Source organism: Tupaia chinensis, unplaced genomic scaffold (assembly GCF_000334495.1).
Source record: "Tupaia chinensis unplaced genomic scaffold, TupChi_1.0 Scaffold000622_1, whole genome shotgun sequence".
Classification (NCBI taxonomy): Eukaryota; Metazoa; Chordata; class Mammalia; order Scandentia; family Tupaiidae; genus Tupaia; species Tupaia belangeri.
In genome coordinates this window covers 4,279,879-4,289,238 of record NW_006160142.1, presented here as the reverse complement: position 1 = coordinate 4,289,238, position 9,360 = coordinate 4,279,879, and the positions used below count along the sequence as shown (strand labels likewise).

Below are 9,360 nucleotides of genomic sequence, written 5' to 3'. Positions count from 1 at the left end.
TAGATGCTTGAATAATATTCCATTGCATGTATATACAACATTAGTCAGTAGGTAGTTGAATGTTTTTACTTCTTCAGCTATTATGATCATGCCACGATGAGTGTTTGTATATAAGTTTTTGTGTAGATGTATGTTTTAATTTTTCTTGATTGTGCATATCAAGGAAGGAAATTATTTAATCCCCTGCTAACTCTTTTTTTTATATTTAGAGGAAGTGATATGCAAAGCAGCAGCACCATTTCACATTCCCACTAATAGTATATGTGGGATTAAATTTCTTCACAGATTTGCAACACTTGGTACTATCTGTCATCTTGATTACTATCATTCAAGAAAATGTGATTATTAGTAATTTTTTATATTGTTCTTAAATTTCCAAAAGTAAATCTTTTTTTTTTTTTAATTGTTTTTTGCTACAGGGCGTGTGCACTCACTGGAGAGACAGAACATGAGAAAACTCCCCTTCAGGAGGGATGGCTATGCTGCAGTCCCTTCTCTTCCATTTTCCTCTTGGGATTTTGGGCACACATGCACACATGCCCAGTGTGAGTTTAAAGCTACCGGGTCCAGGACTCTAACCACAGTTAACTATGTGGGAGTCTAGTGTCATAACTGTTCACCATCTGCTGATCCCAATAAATAATTTTTTTGACATGAAAGAAACATCATTAGAAAAAGAAGTAGTATTTCCTTGTTGTTTGGAAACAACTGGGTTTAATAGTTTTTTTCCTTCAAATTTTCCAGATGGCTTTGGTGTTTTGACAAAAATAGAATTAATTAGAATTTGAGTCTATGGCCCCACCTCCTGCTGCTGGCAAGACTTGTCTGCCACTGCCCTGGGGAACTGGTGTTATGGCCTACCCTGAGCATGATGCCCCCCAAAAAGGGAGGTGATGGAATTAAACCATCCCCAATTATTGAAAGATTTGGAACCTCACTGAAAATTGGTATTGTGAGATTGCCACATGTTGGGAAATCTACCTTCTTCAATGTATTAACTAATAGTCAGGCTTCAGCAGAAAACTTCCCATTCTGTACAATTGATCCTAATGAGAGCAGAGTACCTGTGCCAGTCGAAAGGTTTGACCTTCTTTGCCAGTACCACAAACCAGCAAACAAAATTCCTGCTTTTCTAAATGTAGTAGATATCGCTGGCCTTGTGAAGGGAACTCACAATGGGCAAGGCCTAGGAAATGCCTTTCTATCTCATATTAGTGCCCGTGATGGGATCTTTCATCTAACACGTGCTTTTGAAGATGATGCTATTACACATGTTGAAGGAAGTGTAGATCCTATTCGAGATATATAAATAATACATGAAGAGCTTCAGCTTAAAGATGAGGAAATGATTGGGCCCACAATAGATAAACTAGAAAAGGTGGCTGTGAGAGGAGGAGATAAAAAACTAAAACCTGAATATGACATAATGTACAAAGCCAAATCCTGGGTTATAGATCAAAAGAAACCTGTTGGCTTCTATCATGATTGGAATGACAAAGAGGCTGAAGTTTTGAATAAACCCTTATTTTTTACTTTGAAACCAATGGTCTACCTAGAGAATCTTTCTGAAAAAGGTTACATTAGGAATAAAAACAAATGGTTGATAAAAATTAAAGAGTGGGTGGACAAGTATGACCCAGGTGCCTTGGTCATTCCTTTTAGTGGGGCCTTGGAGCTCAAGTCGCAAGAATTGAGTGCTGAGGAGAGAGAAGTATCTGGAAGTGAACATTTCACAAAGTGTTTTGCCAAAGATCATGAAAGCTGGGTTTGCAGATTCCAACTAGAATACTTTTTCACTGCAGGCCCAGATGAAGTACGTGCATGGACCATCAGGAAAGGGACAAAGACTCCCCAAGCTGCAGGGAAGATTCATACAGATTTTAAGAAGGCATTTATTATGACCAAAATTTTGAAATATGAAGATTTTAGAGAGGAGGGTTCTGAAAATGCAGTCAAGTCTTCTGGAAAATACAGACAACAAGGCAGAAATTATATTGTTGAAGATGGAGATATTATCTTCTTCAAATTTAATACACCTCAACAACTGAAGAAGAAATAGATTTTAGTTGTTGCTCAGATAAATGTTCACCTCCAAAAGGCATTTTTTTGTAATTAAAATTTCTGAAAACTGAAGGGACAAATAAAGTTGAGTGGATGAGAATCTTAAAAAAAAAAAAAGAATTTGAATCTATGATTTTTATTTTAGAATGTTCTCGTGGACTAGTTTCTTTATCTTAGAGGCTTATTTTTTCTCTGGTATGGTAGTAAGGTTTAAATAAAGTTAATAAAGTATTTACTTTTCCAGGAAAAAGTCATACTGTTAGTATGCAAGATGAATCATCCATGGGATCTTTACATAACAAACTTTGTTTCTCTATCTGATGACATAAATGCTATATAAAAATAGGTGCCTTCATCTTGAGATAAAGGAACTCTTTACTGAGCTAAGAGTTGATTTGCCTCAGGGACAGATATTTTTATTTGGCTCTCAGATCAATACAAGGGCACTTCAGAAAATAAATGGAAAAGTATAATTGATGTATGAGTTTATTTTGATACAAAACATTTTGAAATTCATGCATAGTTTTTTCTTTTCTTAAATTATTTAATTTTATTCATTCATTTATTTCCTTTAATTTGTCCAATGAGAGAGAGAGAGAGAGAGAGAAAGTAAGAAAGCAAGCCACCAGGTCCAACTCAAACCTTGGTTGGCCATGTGGGAATGTCCAGCACCTTAACCACCATGCCTCCTGCTGGTCCCCTATGCATAGTTTTTTTCCATGATATACATTATCCATGAACTTCTTAAAAATTTCTTTTTTTTCCAAAGGCATGTGTATTCACTGTGGGGAGAGTTTGAAAGTGTCCCCATTCAGAAAAGTCACACCATAATCCTTTCCATTTCTCACCCATTTGAGATTTGGGGCATGCACACATGGACCCAGCATGTTTCTTGAGTTCTGGAAGTTGAACTACCCATCGTCCATGTGGGATCCAGCTGCTTAACCATGATTCTGTGGGCTGGCCAAATCCATAAACTTTTTGAATATCTCCTCATTATATATTCCTACTGGAGTTACAAAAGTACTTTTATGTACTTTATTATTAGTGTCTCTATTTTTAAGTAGATTAATGACCAGGAACATGAATTTGGTGGTTTATACTTGTACTGTTGCTTCCTTTCTATTTACATGAGGATTTAACTTTTTTTTTTTACAAGGCATTGTAGTTTATAGAAAGATGTTACAGTAATTGTCAGACATGGGACTAGTAGAACAAACTTTAAATATTGTTTAAGGCATTTTATTAGTTTCTGAAAATATTCTAAATAGCCTCAAGGAGGGCATATTCTACCTACTAAAACAGGTTGTGTAAAATATAATGAATTAATGAAATAATTTAAAAATGTGTCATATAATCCATTTGAGGGTCTCATCATTTTCAAGGACAGGCAGAAGAAGCGGTGAACTGTTTCATTATGTCTCATTCATGCTGAAATATCATAGCAAAATATTTCAGATAAAAGTATAGAATTTGCCAGCTTTTATCTGAAAAGGATTTGCTTATACAGAATTCATTTTTTTCCCCTGTCCTGTTAACTTTCACATACCTTAAGAGAAATTGACTCAATATCCTTAGCAGTAGAAAGCTGTCTATGGCTACAGGCCAAGCTTGGCTTCCATATCACCTTTCTGTGCAAAATCAGTGTAATGAAAGAGTGGTACTTTTATAAAAAAAGGTCAGCACAAGAGCTAAATGCAACATTAACATACAGTGACTAAAGGCCCCTGTGGTAATGGCTCTAAACCAAGTTCTCAGACCCTGAAGTTACTCTGAGATGTTTCTGTGGCTCCATGGGAGGGGGGGCAATGGTCAAGGTCAAAGTTTCCTTTTCCTGTTCAGATTGGAGCTGTTCTTGACTCTTGGGGTCCTACATAAGAAAGAGCTCCATGGCTTAATATTATTTTAATATTCTTATCTTTTTATTAAAATAACCTATTCCATTAGAAGAAGCCAGTCTTCCTTTTACATTCAATTATGTCATAGTTAAGACAATAAAACCATGCAAATAAGAAAGATATCAACTTGAAAAAATACTAAACTCTAATATGTAAATAAAATACTGGAGCAATATATACCAAAAATATTGATTCTTTCTGAAGTGTGAATATTACCAGTTTATGTGTTAGATCATTTTACAATAATTTGAAATCTCTAAATTTAAAAAATAAACATGATACCTGTTATAATAGATAAATATTATTTTAGATGTTTTTTAATTGACATAAAACACGTGTGTTTGCCAGAGATAAAGACTATCCCCCTATACACACAATGGGGCATGGTCACACCACAATCCTTTTCACTCCATTTCTTTCTCACCAGGGCTTTGGGCACATATGCATGCACATGTGCTCAGGGTGTTTTTCAAGCTGTTGGAATCAGGATTCAAACTATGGTCAGCCATGGAGGATTCAGGTATCAAATGCACAGAGCTTAACCATTGTAGTGTAGGGCTGGCCCAAGAGAAATATCAGAGTAAGAACAAAGAGTTCTGGGCCAGCTCTGTCATCTAGAGGTTAATGGAGCCAGATCCCACATGGCCAACCACATGACTCTGGCTACTTGTAAAACTTGCTGGGTGCATGTATATGTGTGACTAAAATCCTAACATGGAGAAATAGAAGAAAATGAGTTGTGGCATGACCACACCCCACTGGGAGGTGCTTTCTCCTCCTACTCTCTTATCTCTCTGTGGTGAGTGCACATGTCCTTTAACATATCAAAAAGGAAGAAGAAGAAGGCAGAGTTCCATATTTGCTACAAAGAAAACCTATGTATTCATTCTGTGTCTGCTTCTAACAATCTTCATTCATGATTAAATAAAATTCTTTATGTAAAATCAGAAAACTGAGCTGTGTAAGCAATTTGTAAGGTGCCTTCTAGACCTAAATTTCTGAAAAGTGTTATATTAAAAAAGTATTTGGACATATTTAGATTCAATGGCATTTTAATGGTTTTGCTCTTCACATCAGCTCTTGGAATGAGAGAAATCTTCCCTCTGTAATAGATGTGCTATGATCCCCTTATGTAGATTTCTGAACACATAATTCTCAGCATTGCCCTGTATATTTGGTGATAAAAATACATGTAAAATAAAATTTTCTACAAAGAGTTCACAATAAACTTGGATAGAAGTCCTATTAGCATATCCATAAGAAACCATGTGTTCAAGAATAGAGATTTAAATGTTGTTTTGTATTACAATATAGATGAGAGAATCGGATAATGTATGAGGTTGATGCAATCAATAAGTGGAAAGGGAAATGTAAACATTCATTGGTGTGCCCGAGAGCAGATCTTGGGAGAAATTAAAAAAAAAAAAAAGACTACTTTTTACATTGTGTTATTCTTATAATAAATCTCAACGAAATTCATTCAGGAATACATATGGGATATGTGTTGGTTAATCCCAATGTTAACAAGTAGTTGTTCTCATTAAAACACTTTTCATGTGGATATGATGCTTCATAGAAAAATTCAATGAACATATGATAGCTTTTTCCCTCCCCCTACCACCCAGAAGAAATAAAGTGAAAGCACATTCATTGGCATCTGGTGAATTGAGATGATAGAGCCAGAATTTGTAAGACTCTGCCAGAGATAATCTATCTTCTATCATGAAGGTTGAAAAAATAATTTGGTTAGAGAAAGGAAAACATCATGGAATTGGAAGTAAACTCTTCATATTTATATTTTCTTTAAATTTTTTCCAATGGATTTTTTGGGGGACTTCATTAATTTTCTCCATGCTTGCTTTCTTCATAAACATGGCTTACAGACTTATAATTTTGGAGGATGACCTGGTTTGCCTGCTACGTTTCCTTAAGTAAAAGTTACAATCATTTTAGATGCAAGAATGCCAATCTTTTTTTTAATTTAGAAATTTTAGCATTATTCTTGTATAAGCCTTATTAAAAGAATGCAATGGCTGAAATTAAGGATGTGTCAAGGAAATTTCATGTATCATATGCCTGCTGATGTGCCATGTTGTTCATAGTGGTGAAGAGTGGAACTCAGAAAGTGTCTATTGTAGCAATTTAGTAGTTTATGTTAGGATAAAGTAATAAACTGGCTTGCGCTTCATTACATGGCTGACTTCATTACAGCAAAACCATGCATACGGTTTCTGTCAGTTAAATCCTCCTTCACTTTCACAGGCACTAATTAAAAAGTCCTTATCAGTCAGGTAAGGATAAATAGTAAGAACAATTGCTGTCAAATATAGACATAGTTAATAACCTTGAGCAACTCACCTATCTACTTCTGGTGACAACCTTCTACTTTCAACTTCAGAGTCAGAGGTGCAAGTTTCTGTGGGAGTGAAAGGCAGCAGGAGTGAGGAGAGTTCTGCTTTCTGCCAAATTCTTCCAGAAAAGCAACTCCCCATTCCTGTCTGTTTTGGAAAGAGCCACATAGAAGTTAGTGGAAATGTCATAGGAGAAGTCCCTTACATGCATTGGCAGATGAGCTGTGAAAAATTACACTGGAATTAGAGCAAATAGTGTACGATTTGCCAAGGTTTCCTCAGAAATGTTCTCAAGCAACTATTAATATATGAGATAGCTAGGTTGCTGGTGAGTTTTTCTGCTTTTGAATCAACCAGACTATACATCTACACTTGGTCCCTTTTGATTCCACAGTGCCTTCTTCAGATTTCATTGACCTGTACTTTCTTCATTAAATTGGTAGGCGTGCATGTGTGCGCGCATGTGCCTTTCCCCCAACTGCTGGATATCAAAATTACTACTGGCCATTATTCTACTTTCCTTAATTCTCTTTTTTGCCTCTTCAGTTCAGTAGGTTGATGGTGAGTAAACTGGGGCAGTCCATTGTGAATCAGAGTTACATACAGTGAGTATGTAGTGAGAGAATGCATGTTTCTTTTTTTAAAAAAAGAATTACTTTTATTTTTACATTATTATCATTAGTAGTATTTTTTTTTTAATTTTCTATAGAGCATGTGTACTTACTATAGACAGAGAGAGAAAGAAAAAGAGAGAGGGAAAATGAGAAAGCAAGCCACCAGATCAAGGACTAGAACTGTGGTCGGTCATGTGGGAGTCCAGCATTTTAACCACCATGCCACCTGCTGGCCTCAAAAATGCACATTTCTTGTTAAGACTATTTTCTATATTCCTTTGATGTTTCCCTTCTTTATGAACTATTTTGGGTCATGAAGTGTGTCATTAAACTGGAAATAATATTCCAGTAAGAAGAAAAGCTGGAAAGAAAATGATCTGATTGCCAAGTAGTCGATCCAACTGAAGCTTTGATTCTACAAAGGAAGTTCAATAAAGGAGTTCACCAAGGTTTATTTTAAATTACTCAACGTGTGTCTGATTTAAAATAGCAGTCATTACTAAAAAATTTAACTGTAAAGAACACTTTTATTAATATTCTATACGTGTGTCTTTGATTTAAAATAGCAGTCATTACTAAAAAAAATTAACTGTAAAGAACACTTTTATTAATATTCTTATAGAGGGGTGGTATCAGAGTTTGTTTTTTTTTAAAGAATGAAAACTTTACAACTAATATATTTAACTAATATAACTAATAGTATTTATAGTGAGTAACTCTTGAATTATGTTTGTGGATATTTGGATAAGACAATAGTCATTAACGATGAAAACTTACTATGTGAAAGAGTTGACATTCATTCCTTTTATGGGCAAATTAGATACATGAAAGGTATATTAGTCTACTTTTGTATTGTTAACAGAAATATCTGAGAAGGGTTGAGTTTAAGAGAATAGAAGCTTATTTTGACTCATAGTTCTGGTGGTTGGGAAGTCCAAAGATGCCTCAAAATGTGGGGAGGCAGAAATTTTCAGCAGAGCAGAGCATCATCTATATCCATGTGACTTTCTCTCTGCCTCACTTACCCTCGTGTGTGTATATATGTATACACACACACACACACACACACACACACATACACACGTATATATACACCAGAACTCAGTCATGGTGGTTTACTTTAATGACTTAATTACACCCACAGGCTCCACCCTAAGACAGCATTAAGTTTTCACTTAAAGATCAGGTTTTCATTTAACTCCTTTATAGTGCAATCCAGGTCCCAACACATGAATTTTAGGTACACCTAAATTAAAAAATATGAAACTTTGAAGGAGAAACCATTATCCAAACCATAAAAAAAAAATGGATACTAGCTTCCCCTCCTCTGTTTCTTTTAATTCACTAGAGTTCTGTTTTGATAAACATCCATTCTGGAGATGAAATGCAGTTAACTAGATTTGGGTGCAAATGCTGGCTCTGCAATTTGCTAACTGTGAGTATTAACTAAAAATAAATATTGAAATTTTCTAAGTCTTATTTCTCTCTTCTATAAAATTGGTATAAATTAAATACACTTTAGTGGTTGTAGTAAGGAATGCTAGGTAACACTTATATGTAGTGTGCTGGGCATTTTTTAAAAAAATCTTATTATTTTTTTAAACATTTGCTCACTATACATCATTTGGCTTATAAAGAGAATGTACACAGCATGACATATATCTCACACCAGTCCAGTTGAGAATACTATGCATGTTATCATCAACAAGCAATAAGCCATTTCTGTGTCCCACAAATGTCTTGCCTCTCTATTTTTTTTTCCCTAATTACCTTCCCTGTACTCTTCCTTTCTCCCACCCTCCCTCCACACTGTCTCCAGTGTCTATAACTATTTTCACTGTTTTTATGTCCCCCAGTCTTTTAATCTCTATCATAGAGTACAGACAATCAGTATATATTAAGTGGATACATAAAATATCTCTCTTTCTTAGCCTGGCTTGCTTCACTCAGCAATAAATCTTCCATATTCAACCATTTTCTATCAAATGCCAGGGACTTGTTGCTTTTTATGGCTGAATAGTATTCCATAGAGTATATGTGCTACATTTTTCCAATCCGTTCATCAGTTTAGGGACATTTGGATTGGTTCCATATCTTAGCAGTCATGAATAATGCTGTAATAAACATTGATGTGCAAGTGCTTTTCTGACTTCTGTTTTCATATGAGAAAACTGAGGGACAGAGCATTGAAATGATTTATCCTAAACTGTAGAATGTATGGTCATAATTCTTCCTCTCTTTTCTTTCTATACCACAGACTAAGTGGCTTAAACCACAGAATTTTATTTTTTTACAGTTCTGGAGGCTGATAAGTCCAAGATAAAGGTGCTGATAAATTCAATTCTTGGTAAGGGTTTTTTACCTGTCTCCCCATTTCTATGTATCCTCATATGCCTTTTCTCAGTGCATGAACAATAGAGAAAGAGAAAGAGCTCT

At 35.1% G+C, this 9,360-nt stretch overlaps 1 pseudogene; it reads left to right on the top strand.

Moving 5' to 3' along the window:
- Positions 1-871: 871 nt before the first annotated feature.
- LOC102489696 (obg-like ATPase 1) lies at positions 872-2,059 on the top strand (annotated as a pseudogene).
- Positions 2,060-9,360: the final 7,301 nt, after the last annotated feature.